General features: G+C 39.0%; 1 long non-coding RNA gene across 2 annotated transcripts in view; it reads left to right on the top strand.

The window, feature by feature from the left end:
• Positions 1-13548, top strand: part of LOC144366719 (uncharacterized) — a 50684-nt gene that overhangs the window by 19824 nt on the left and 17312 nt on the right. The window contains exon 3 of one of the 2 annotated variants that reach the window (XR_013425826.1): positions 1315-8646. The exons of the other annotated variant lie outside the window; for it this stretch is intronic. This is a non-coding gene — a long non-coding RNA (uncharacterized LOC144366719). Of the gene's footprint in view, positions 1-1314; positions 8647-13548 lie in introns of those variants that run through there. 2 annotated transcript variants of the gene reach the window in all.

Raw genomic sequence — 13548 nt, forward strand, 5'->3', positions numbered from 1 at the left:
TCATGCTCACCTCACAAAACAAAGTAAATTTAGTCCATTTCCAAGAGTCCCTGTAGTCTTAACAGTTCCCAAAATCCAAGTCCAAAATCGCTTCTGAGATTCAAGGCAAACCCTTAGATATGTTTCCCCTATAAATATCAAAAGCAAGTTACATATATCCAATATATAATGACACAGGGTAACCATTTCCATTCAAGGGAGAATTAGGGATATAAAAGAAGGGAAGGGACCAAGACAGGACTGAAGTTCATCTGGGAGAACAAGTTCTGTAGCTCCCTGTTCAACATCTGGGGCACATGGCATCATGATCTTCTCTCAAAGTTCTTGTGTAGCTCCACCCCTGTGGCTCTGCTGGTTGCAACCCACATGGGGAGGTTACAAAGACCTACTCCCTGAGTACCACTAAGGTCTGAGGGGGCCTTCAGAAGTCTAAGGAAAGACCCCATTTTCTCAGGCCCCCTGATGAGTCTTATCTCTGTTCAGTTACTCCAGCATCTTATGTTATTAACTGAGCACCCACTACATTCCAGGTCTGGCCCCAGCCCTAGGAAGCTCACAGCCTTGTGGATAAGATTGTTCTTTGGCATTGTATGTCTTTGGTTAGATGCAAATGTAGATGCTAGAATATGCCTGTGTCTCCATGGCAGCATAGCAAATCCTCACAAGGAGAATTCATACAACTCAATACTCTTCCCTTTTGATACACCAAGTAGTGACTTAACAGATGTAGCTAATTTGCAGGCAGAACTAGGATTTTACAACAGCTGGCAGCAATAGGAAAGAGGCTTATTCTTCTATGGTCACGGGTCCTTTCTGGCAGCATCAAGAGAACTGGGTAAATTGTTGTCAAACTGGCTTGCTGCTAGAAGGGCTTGGAAAGTGGCCAGACTCTATAGGTTGATCTTGGTGAGGACATAGTGGGAGTCTTCTTTCTAGAATAGCCTCACCAGGTATGAGCCATACTCTGGCCCGATAGGTATCAGCCAAATGCTGAGTCTACGAGAAGGATCTGATTTCCATCAGGGACCTAAAGTGGCCCCAGATGACTTGGACTCCATGACAGGGAGAGCTTGCTCACATGGACTATCTATCATCTTTGTAAGAAGGGAGACTGAGGTTCACTCAATTTGGAATCCTTGTTGATGAACCCTCAAGTTCCACATTCTCTACACTAACCTCTGGGTGCCTCTCTTTTAATCATCCATTGGGAAGGATGGCTTTCTTTTATTTTAGACATAGTAAATTCTTTTTTTTTTTAAAGAGAGAGTGAGAGAGAGTGAGAGAGAGAAATTTTTTTTAATATTTATTTTTTAGTTCTTGGCGGACACAACATCTTTGTTGGTATGTGGTGCTGAGGATCGAACCTGGGCCGCATGCAAGCCAGGAGAGCGCGCTACCGCTTGAGCCACATCCCCAGCCCCAAGAAGGATGGCTTTCATCACAGTGAAATCTACCCAGTGCAGCCCGTGGAAGGGGATTCTTCTACACTAGTAGAAAATCTCCATTTTTTAATATTCGTAGGGATCATATTAATTTATTTAATCTTCAGGGTACTAAACGTCTTTCTAGTTAAATGTGGATACAGACTTAAATGAAATAGTCATTGCCTTTTGTGAAGCAGATATTCACTGAAATTGAAGCAATTATTATAATCACAGAACACATTGTGTCATGAAACCATGAAAGAAACATTAGAGAACAGAGAATGAAATCAGATTGTGTGTGTGTGTGTGTGTGTGTGTATGTGTGTGTGTGAGTGTATGTGTGTGTTTGAGCTATTATTTTAGATAAAGTATCCATGGAGGCCTCTCTGAAATGTACATTCAGAGACAATCTAAGCAAAAGATATTCCAGGCAGATGAGACAGCAAATGAAATGGCCCTGCGGTGGGCATGAGTTTGATTGGTTTCAAGAACAACAAGGATGCCAATAGGTTGGGATCGCAGTAAGAGCAATAGCAAGAATGTCAGGGGATAAACTTAAAAGCAAAAACAACAACAACAAAAAGCATCGCTGGATCACATAAGGCTTCATAAAAATAATGACTTTGGACTGTCTTCAAAGTGTGACAAAAGTCCATCAGAGGAGCAAAATGATATTAGGATCTAATTTGTAGCTTTACAAGATCACTGTGACTATTGAATGTGTAAGAGAGGACAAAGTTGGACTCCTGAAGAAAAGTTAAAATGACCAAAAAATCCAGGTGAGACATAGTGGTAGTTCAGTGGAGAGTTAAGACATTAATTGTGATATGACAGGACTTGAGATAGATTCTGAAAGTAGCATGAATAGGATTGGCTGATGGTTTGGCTGGAGGGTAGAGGAGATTCTTTTAGACTTTTAGAGAGGGGTGGATACACCATGAAGCTAAAGAAGCTCAAGCTTCAAGGTCACTTACTTGAAAGGGCACTTTCTGAGAATTTGGAACAAGTTCTAATAATGCTATACTTGTAATTCTATAATCCTTTCCATAAAGAGGAGACCCCCCCTCCCCGCAAGACTTCAGGCTTTACACAAATCTAGATCCGTATAAGTTCCAGATCTTTCAGCCTGTGAAATCAAATTAAAAGGATACTATTCACATGAACAGGTGGCTCTAATTAAACCTGAGGCAAACAGCTTCTAGAGCTACATTAACTAAATACAACCAATATACCAGTCAAGAGCTTCTCATGGGATGCAATTACAGAACAACCTCATCTTTATCTTCTATTGTCCTTGCTTTTTATTTTGTTTTGTTATTCCTAGAATACAATCTCTTTTCTTTCATCCTCTAAATCCCTTTAAAAGATTCCCTGAGTTGCAAACCCAAGACTCAGTTAACGAACAGCACATGTGGTCCTCCGTTAAAAGGGAGACATCTTCCTTTTCCTCTCGCCGGGTCCTGCTGCCAGGACAGAGGTGGAAGCGAGAGAAGGGGGTTGTGGTTGTCTTCTTCTCCTTTCCTCACTCTGCTCTCCCTCCTTGGCTGGCTGTTGGTTCTAATGCTGATGGGGTTGTAGACAAAGGTTGTAGACAAAGGCACCAACGGGGGTGAAAGGGAGGAAAGAGAAGGGGGAGAGCAGTGTTCTCTCCCCCACTGGCCCTGTCATAAGCTGGCCTTGAACTTTCAGAACCTGACAGATCATTGGAGCTGGCTTCTTCTCCTTTTCCTCCTGTGGTCAAATTCACTGATTATTCAGAAACCTTTCATGAGGGCGATTTCCCTTGAAGTTCCCTTGATTTTTGGAGGGATACACCTCTATTCTACCTAGTGAATTAGGGTTTCAAAATCTTCAGCTTCTCTTTGCTGAGGCCTCTTTGGCCATGAGGGGGTTTTCTGGGTAAGACAACTCTAGTCTAGCATTCCCGCTACGTACAGTGCACATCTGGAGCAAGAAAAGCACACAGCTATACTTTCCCAACAACCCGGTGCTGACAGGCCCATCCCATACCGTGGAGCATTCGCTCAGACATCAGCAGCTGGGATTTTCACCATCGCATCTTCACATAGGATCCCCAAACAGTCACTGTGAATCTCTCAATGGCTGTAACTTACAACCATCTCAATAAATCTGTGATCTCCTCTGAGCGACTGTGGATGTCCAGGCTGCTATCACAAAATACCAGAGACTGGGAGGCACATGTACAACAGAAATTGATTTCTTACCACTCCTGGTAGGCCCTAGATTAGAACACCAGGGTATTCACTGTCTGGGAAGGGCCCTAAGTGGCCGTCTTCCTACTCAAATCTAGCAGTGCAAAACATCATTGGGTCTCTTGATTTCTTTTATAAGGACATTAATCCTAACAGGAAAACCACATTAACTAAATACAACCAATAAACCAGTCAAGATCTTCTCATGGGATGCAATTACAAAACAATCTCATCTTTATCTTTTACTGTCCTTGCCCTCTTATTAAATCACTGCTCAAAGGCCCACTTGATGCCATTACTTAGGAATGAGTGCTTCAATATGCAGATGGGCCGGGCATGGGGGACCAGACACAAACATTGCAGTAATTTTCTTTTGCATTTAGTTTGGGAGAAAAATACCACTCATCTCTCCTCTTTCAAGTATGGTAGGATTTGCAGCACATAAATAGTTCTCTCCAAAATGTCCTCTTCTGCCCTAAATCCTCTTTACTCTGGTTATAAGTCAACTAGTTCTTGGCCACTTTATTAAAATTAGTGTTCTCTCTCACAGCTTAATTATCTGATGCTTCTATTTTTAATACCCTGTTGTGCAATACTACTCAACTGGGTTCATCTTTAATGAATAGCTCAGCTGACTTTGGACTTAGTGAACAGGTAAGAAGGAGTGTGGTTATCTTATCTAAGCATCACAGATTCAGAGTTGATATTGGCATTTTTACTACATAATTCATCGTGTCTTATTTATATTTGTTCCTTTTCCGTGTTCATGAGCTTAGTAAATTTCTATAGTTGCTAATTCCTCAAATTCAAAATCAGACATGGTCATGTCGGTAAGGATGTTGGTAAGGACGTTCAGCCTCCGCAGTCAGCTGGCATCCAGTGAGGACACACTAGGAAAGTCAGCTTCCATTCCAGAGAATTTCTGAGTTCACCCCAGACTCTCAGTGTGACTTCATTTCTCACCAAGTCCAACATAAGCTAGAGAACACATAAAAGGAAATTTGTGTTCTTATTCTTTAAGCTAGTAATTCTCAAGCTTCATTGTGTTTATGAACCCTCTTGGGGAATTTATCGAAAATTCACATCCTTCGTCCTGACCTTAGAGCTGCTTTTGCTTCAGTAGGTCTCAGGTGGAGCCCAGGAATAAGAGACAACCAGGGCCCAGGTGATGCTGGAGCAGGTGTCTGATTCCTAAATCACACCAGGGGAGATCTCCATTCACTTTCCCATCTCCTTTCCTGGGAAGAAATTGCAAAAATGTGATCATGTTTACAGCAGAATCAGCCTGTTACATATTCTCCAGGGCTGGGAGTAGTGTTCTGATTGTCCCCCTTCCTGAAGTCACAACCACAGGGTGACAAGGCAATAAAGCTTCCCCACCCTCTGCCTCACATTTTTCTTCTTATTTCTGTTGTTCCCCTGAGCACTTTTTCTCACCTTATTGACCTCATTTCCCCCTCTTTCTGCTTCTGAAGCAGGCAGCCGATGATAGGACCAGCTACTAAGGAAAGAGGGTAGGAACTCCCTTTCCTCTTTAAGTGCCTTATTTTCTACTGAGACCAAACCCCTGTCCAGACCCTCCTCTTACCTTTTTATTATCAAAGATCTTTTAAAAGGATATTTGAACTCATGAGGCCATAGTTAGCTTGGTCATTTGATTGAGAAGCTTTCAACTCATTAGGAAGTTTAGCCTGAAGTAAGACAGGGGAGAAAACCCAGGGGAGGCAAACTTTCACAAAGCACTTACATTCTCTAAATGAGAAGGACTAGGCATTAGCTTAAAAAAAATAGTAAAATTCCGACATCCATTACATTATCTTACATTTCCTTTTAAGCTAAAGGCATTCTGATTCTGAATATCTGCAGTTCTCAAAGTGAGCTTTCCGTATCTGCAGCTGCAGAGACAGCTGGCACTGCCACCTTTGTCATTACCTTCTGTGTCAGCTTTCCATCATTGTCACAAAGCACCTGAGTTAAACAACTTCAAAGGAAGAAGGATTTATTAGCCCTGTCACTTTGGGTCTGTGGTGGCATAGTACATCATGGCAGAAGTGTGTGGTGGAGGAAGCTGCTCTGTTCATGGAGGCCAGGAAGAGGAAAGAGAGCCCGAGGAAGGGCTGGGATGCCAACTTCCCCTTCAAGGGACAACCCCCAATGAATCAACTGCCTACCTCTTAAACATCCCAATAGCACCCTTAGCACAGGCTAGGGATCAGGCTTTTGATACACGACCTTTGGGGGACCTTGAAGATCCAAACTATAGCATCCTCAAAACTCAGCACCCATCTATTTAAAAAAATTTGACAAATACCTATTTGCTATCATTTTGTACACTATACATCTTATTTTTCTTAAATCAAGATTTCTTCTCTTAATTTTCCTTTGGTTATTCTTATCTTTTATCCATGATCACTCCATCTCAATACACACACACAGACACACCCACACAAATGACTACTCCAGTAAAATCTTCCTCAGCCTCTGGCCCCTAGGAATGAAGCCTCCCAGCTCTGCTCAGGCAGCAGTGGTCAGAAGGCCAGCACCACCTGACAGAGGAATGTGGGGAGCTGCCTGCGTGGACACAGTACTGGACTTGTTAAAATGGCTTCCTGCTGGTGGAAAACCAGAAAGAACTTGTAAGAATAAAGTGAGGTACACAGAGAATAACTCACGTATATTGGGAGGATCCAAGGTGGGGATTCTTTAGAGTTAGAAACAGGTTCCAGCCATGCTACTCCAATAATTGCTAGACTTGGGGAATATCATAAGTTCAAACATTACAAAAATAGAACTCAAGTTAAAAACTGTAAAATAAAATTTTTCATCTTTCATTCTTAATGAATATACACATTCATAATAACAAAAAAAAACTTGTATAAAGCTCTGCTTTGTATCTCAAGATGACTGAACTAGTTATTGCCTAAGACAGGGTGTTCTGTTGATGACTCAGAGATGTGTGATTGAATTATAAAGTAAAGATATGCATAATTTGTAAATTATTTTTTAATCTCTTCTTTGAAGTTATTTTTCCTTATTTGCCCTAATTTAAGCAAAATCACTAATCATGTTGTTATAATCAAGATTAGCCACATAATTTGAGTTCTATTGACAGTCTCCATTAGAGTACTTAAAAAGTAAAGCATAATTATATTCCCAGTGGAAACAGTGTGTCTTTCCCTAGTAATTCTGGCCAAAGGCCAAGATTTGACTCTTAGTGACCCTGACTTCAGTCACATGTTTACCCTGAACTTACCACTGTGGCCCAGGGGAAGGAATGCTCTGATGGGTCAGATCTGTGTCATCTCACAAGCACAGAGCCAAGGAGAATGGCTGAGCCTCTCCCTTACCCACTTCCACTTCTCTCTACCATCTTTCCTTCACCCCCACACACATACCACATGATCTCAAGAAACATATAATCACTAAAAGCATACAGCATTTCTCCTTTTCATTTTCAATTTATACTTCATGGAAGCAAGGAACGAGGCCATTTTCTGAAGAGAGATGTTACTGTGGCTTTTTTTATAGAGTATATTTGTGGTCATATTTTGAAATGGGACATGTAATCATTTCAAATCTTGCTTTCTAGTGACATGTGATTCAAAACTTGATTCTAATGTATGAAATATGATATGTCAAGAGCTTTGTAATGTTTTGAACAACCAATAAAATAATTTTTAAAAAAGTTACAAATCTAAAAGTAAAAGATTTTACTATTCATACATGTTAAAATACATAAAAAAAGCAAAGATATGAAAAAAAAACCCACAAAATTCTGGTCAGTGATTACTTTCGAAAAGGAAATAGGAGATTGATTAAATCAGAAAGGGATAGAAATTGCTGTTAATATTCCATTTCTTAAGCCTAAGCCAGGTTCATAGTATTCATTTTATTATTCATATATTTTTTCATATGTGTAACAAATATTAGTTTGTATGTAGTTAAATTTTAAAAGAAGAACTGACATAAGTTCAACTTGAAATTTTTGTAAGTAGGAGTTACAGAGTTTAAAAAGAATGTGGTTTGCTTAGAATATTATATTATTTGCAGGAGGAGTTTGGGAGGCCCCGGGATCTGCCTTTCCTTTGCTTTTTCCTTCTATTTAATATCCTTGTATTTACTGGAGCCCATCCTTATCCCATTAGGAAAACAGAATTGAATTGTACACTGAGGTCATCATCTCCTGCCTAGAGGTCTCATCATTGTCCCTGGCAATTATCATTGTCCCTGGCAATGGGACTGCTCATGAAATATTCAGGAAGGGCCCACACGAAATTAGGCATGACTCCAGAATCTGTAAGCTGTGCACTTGCTTTGTATTGAGGGAGAAGAAACAAGATAATTCCAAGTACATCCTCTTCGGCAGGCTTTTTCCAGATGCCCCTATGAGCTGTGTGCCATGTGCAAAACACAGTGCTCCATCAGAGAGAAGTTCACATACTATGGACTAAATGTTTGTGCTCCCAAGATTCATATGCTGAAGACCTTAACCCCACTATGATGATATTTGGAGATATATCTTTTGGAAATAATGAGGATGAGATGAGGACATGAAGGTAGGGCCCTCATAAGAAGAGACACCAGAACACCAGAGCATTCTCTCTCTCAGCCTCTTCCCCCTTGTTTCTCCATGCATCAAGAAAAGGTCATGTGAGCACACAGCAAGAAGACAACCCCCTATCAGCCAACAACCAAACCCCGCCAGACCTTGATCACAGGTGTTGCAACTTCCAGAATTGTAAGAAAATAAATTCCTGCTGTGTCAACCACCCAGTCTATGTTTTTGTGCTTTGGCAGTTCCAGCTGATAATGTAACAATGGATTATGTATTAAAAAACTACTATTTTAATGTAATGATGAATTTTATACTAATATAATGACCAATGAAGTCATCATTAGCTAAATAGAAAGAGGAAGTATGACCATAGGAAGTAAGAGCACATGATTTCATAGTCCTGAACATATATAAAATCCTACCTCAATAAAAAAGCTGTGTTTTGAATAATAAATTTGAGTGTAGTTTGTTTGTTTGTTTGTTTGTTTTGCATTCCATGTTTTACCACTTTATTTGGTAATTTAAAGCAGTTTTGTCCACAGCATGATTTCAGGGAGTTCACCCTTCCTGAAGGAACACATGGGCTCTGGAGCTATGCAAACTGCCTCCATCAGTTTTCAGTTGTATTTATTTACTTAACCTTTCTAATGATGTTTAGAGCTAAAATAATAATTAGTATCTGTACAGCTGTGTTAAGAACCAGAACTAATCATTCTGTGCCTGACCCATAGCCAGTATGGAACACATGGCGTCTCCCATCATGAGGCTTTTAGGGGCAGCGCCCTCAGGGTTTTCCCATATCCCCCCATTGTCTATCAGTCCTCAGTATAAAGCATGTGCTCAAAAATGTTTGCAGAATGAATAAGTGAATAATAATCATCAAATGAATGGCTACGGGGTATGCAGTAATCTCTATGGTAAATTATTTGCTAGAATACTGTCATCGATACCTTCTAGCCAAAGACTGCCAAGTACACATTTGTAGCCAAACAAATTGTATTTATTGTCTCCACAGACCTGAAGAACATATGCTATGGAGAAATGTGAAAGTAATCATATTAGGAAGGACTTAAAGGATCCAGTGTGTTAGGAGTCTTTGGAATGAAGGTTTATAAAAGTAGCTCTTTGGATTGGGAGCTATCAAGATGTGGGTACAAATACATGATTACAATAAAACCTACCTAGGTAGAGGAGAGATGAGAGTCAAGCCAGTACAGTAGTTGGTAAAGAGACCACAGCATTAATGGAGAGAGGAAAATGAACTCCAATGAACATACTGCTGAATCTAGAAAGAAATATCAGTTGAGGATCTTTAGGTAGTAGACACTGAGATTTTAAAATGTAGGAGATTCACGAAGAAGACAGACTGGCAGAAACAGTCTTTCAATCCAGATGTTGGTCTGTCACCTTCGAAAAGAAAGCGGGGAGGGAATAAGATGGGCCCAGGAGAGCTTCAGATCAAGATTAAGATCTTAAACGCATTTGTATCTGTTTTGTCCAATATAGAATTGGAAATTATTTAAGGAGGAATAATTGAACTTGAAAATTTAATCAAGATGATTTTTTAAATATTGCAGATGCTGGATTTTAGAATTTGAATAGTAGATGCACCTCTGTAAATTTTATTTGGATAAAACTTAGGATGGTTTTATCTTGTGTATAAATGTTATTTATTTAGCATAGATATTAAAGATAACTTTCTGCAAAAAAAAAAAAAAGATTAAGATCTTAGTTCTCTGTTAACTTCATGGGTCATTTAGAAGCATTGGGCAAATATGGGTACCCCCTATGAGCCTCATTCTACCTGCTGTCTAGTTACTGGCATCAGGTTAAAAACTTCAGTGAACTCTAACAGTGCTGTAGCTAGAAGCCTCAGTTAACCACCCACCTGGTAGTTACAAAAGCAAATTCTTTTTGTTGTTGTTTGTTCATTGGGAGTACTGGAAATTGAACCCTGGTGTTCAATCTACCACTGAGCTACATCCCCAGTCCTTTATATTTTACTTTGAAATGGGGTCTTGCTAAGTTGCCAAAGCTGGGCTTGAACTTGTGATCCTCCAGCCTCAGCCTCCCAAGTAACTGGGATAACAGGCATGTGATATATAGTTCCTGGCCAAAGCAAATTCTTTCATGAAGGGAGATCCAAGTGATCCAAATCCCATGGCTGTTTCAGAAGGTGTGTTCTTTAAGGAGTAGAGACTCTTCCTCAAGATTTGCTGCAATCGAGATGAAGTGTCTTCCTTTTATAGTCCTAGGTTCATGTTCCTCAAGCAGCATTCAGATGGTGCATTTTGTTTGAGAGTGTTATTTGTCTGTTTTCCATTGTTGTAACAAAATACCTGAAGCTAGCTTTTTTTGTTAAATAGTTTTATATAGTTTACAGTCTGGAATGCTGAAAGTCCAAGTTGGAGAAGTTCTAGTCATTTAGCCTCTGGTGAGGACCATGGGTTGGTTGCAACACAATGTGACAAAGAAATAAGAAAGGAAATTTCCATGTGTAGAACTGGGCAAATATGAGGGCTGGCCTCACTTTAGAACAATTCACTCCAATGAAAGCCAACTCACTTCCTGAGATCAACATTCATCTCTTCCAAGAACAATTACCCTCTGACCTAATTACTTTGCCTACCTCTTAAAGATTCTACCCCATCAACACCACCATACTGGGGACTACGCCTCCAGCACATGAACCTTTAGTGAGCACACTCAAGCCATATCCAAATCACGGCAAGGAAGTATCCCAATTATAGAAAAGAAGTATTTGAGGGAGCTGACTCAAAGCATAATAACTACTAGGGAAAAAGATTACCTGTTGAAATTAATAAATAGACCATCATAGCAGTATGCCTACTGGCTCACTTTTTGATTGTACAGGTAAGGAAACCAGCCTACAGCAAGATTAACTCACTTACCTACAATCATACAATGATGGGATTGTGGTAGAACTTAGATCCTTTCCACTCATTCACTCTTTTTAATAAACATCCGTACGCAATAGATCCATCATCTTTGCATAATCAAATAGAAATGCTGTGTCTAAAACATGAAATGCTAAGTATCTGTTTCGGGTGCAGTTAATCATATCAGAGCTTAACAACCCATGAGTTCTCTCCAGAAACTGTGAAGTATTATACACATCATACCTTGTATTGTGCCAGACATTTTTAATGGCTTTGGATTTTCAGTCCATTAATATTGATGCAGCTGAAAGAGATCTATTGATGTCAAGGTAAAATTTTTGCAAGTATCCTCTTTGATTGAAATTTCCTAGCTTTTACAGGCTTTATATTTTAAAAACTTGGTAGAAAATTCTGTGAATCTAAGTGGAATGTTGATGTCTTGCATGTCTTTGTATCCAACTCTATTTTGGGATCACACTACAGAGCATGTACAGAAAAGTCCATAACAGAATATAGGAATATATTTAACTTTTAAATCAGTTCTTATGTGTGCTATTTCCTAGAAGCATCAAAGTATCATGGTTATTTTTAGGTGAAAAGTAATCTGTATTTACCATATTACATAAAAATTAATTCATAAATACTGTCATTTTCCAATCATTTTCCCCTTAATAATTCTTGAACAGTTTGCTATGCTAACCAGATTCACTATTCAGACAATGGAGAGACCATCTTTGTTTAAATGAGATGAATGGTACCTCTATGGTCACTCCTTTATAGCTTACTCTCAACCTTAAAGAATAATTGAATAATTTGACATTTTGGCAAAATCAATGAACACATTGTAAATATCGAATGAAATGAAGTACATGAAGATCCCATTTACTAGGGACATCTCAAGTTAGACTCTGCTGTATAAATAACACCACTGCGCTCATTTTACCTCTTAGGGCCACTTCTTAGGCCATCTATCTTAAAATTCCATTCTGTAGATGCATCTAATCCAGACCTACTGAAGAAGGGTGCATGATTTAAAGGTTTCTCTCCTCTCTCTTATGCCACTGCAACCTATGTCTTTTTGCTATAGCATTTTTCAGAATTTTGATTCATTATTCTTTGCACACTTGTTTGTTAAATGTCTGTCTCCCCACAGAACAATTGGATACTTGAAGGCAGAGGCTTATGGACTTTTCTGTACATGCTCTGTGGTGTGATCCCAAAATAGAGTTTTTAGTTTATGCTATATCCCAGAGCCTAGTACTCACAGGATTTTGACAAATACATTTTTTTTCTTCAGACTTAAAATTGGGTCAATCTTTCTTCAGCTCCTGGTACACAATCAGTGTGGTCCATGCCAGGCCTTCTTGTAGTTTATCCTATCCATGTTTCCATTCTCATTTCTCTTATCCCTATAGAATTCCTCTCATTACCCACAAGACATAACTTCAGTGTATTTTGTATATGATCTGCTACTTGATGTCATTGGAAATCATCGATATTTTTAAAATTCTCTAACTATACAATGGTTACTTATATTGATGGGTAAACTAAAAAATGATATGATTGTATTTTATATTTAATTATTTCAATATAATTTTTTTCAAGTGCAACATAACACTGAAAAGTTTACAAATTCCAGGTGTACAAACAACTCAATGAATTCTCCAAAACAAGCAGCCCTATAACCAGTAACTATATATGTCATTACCAGCAACTCCCAGAAGCCCCACTGTTGCCTCTCTCCAGAAACTCTTCTCTCAAGCAAGAGTAACTACTATCCTGATTTTTAATACCCATAGATTAGTTTTGTCTTTGAAAGTCAAATGTAGTACATACTCTTTGAGTCTGATTTTTTTCCCTCAATGTATTTTTGAGATTATTCTTAATATTGTCCAATCTATGAATATAATCTTTACCCATTATTTTACTTTCTACAGTCTTTTTAGGGACTCTTTAAATAATAAAATACATTGTTGTAGTACCTACTATGCTACAACAGAGAAATGCAAAGGTGTAAATAAGATGTTTTGTGGGGAAATATGGGTATATTTATCATATGTTTGTCCTTGTTCTTTGTAAACTCATAGGAACATAGGGGATGTACAGGTTTGTACTTAGAAAGCTTAGAGGTGGTGGGAGAAAATATAGACTAGATAGTTATGAAGTCAAGCAGACAAGGAGTCAATCTCAGATTCTTTATTCCCTGACTGCAAAAAGTTGAACAAAATTGTTTAATTTTGTGTGTCTCTATTTCCTACCCTCCAAAATAGAACAATATCCATGTATAAATGAGATGATATATAACATGCCTGGTACATAGTAGATGTTCAGAAAATGTCTCTGTCCCTTCCTTTTGCTTGGATTTTTCTCCCTGGGATCAATCTTACACAAAGACTTTAACTGTTTCATTTCCAGCATCTTTGATAAGCTCCAACCCCTACAGTTAGCCCCTAATC

Source organism: Ictidomys tridecemlineatus, chromosome 9 (genome assembly GCF_052094955.1).
Source record: "Ictidomys tridecemlineatus isolate mIctTri1 chromosome 9, mIctTri1.hap1, whole genome shotgun sequence".
Taxonomy (NCBI): domain Eukaryota; kingdom Metazoa; phylum Chordata; class Mammalia; order Rodentia; family Sciuridae; genus Ictidomys; species Ictidomys tridecemlineatus.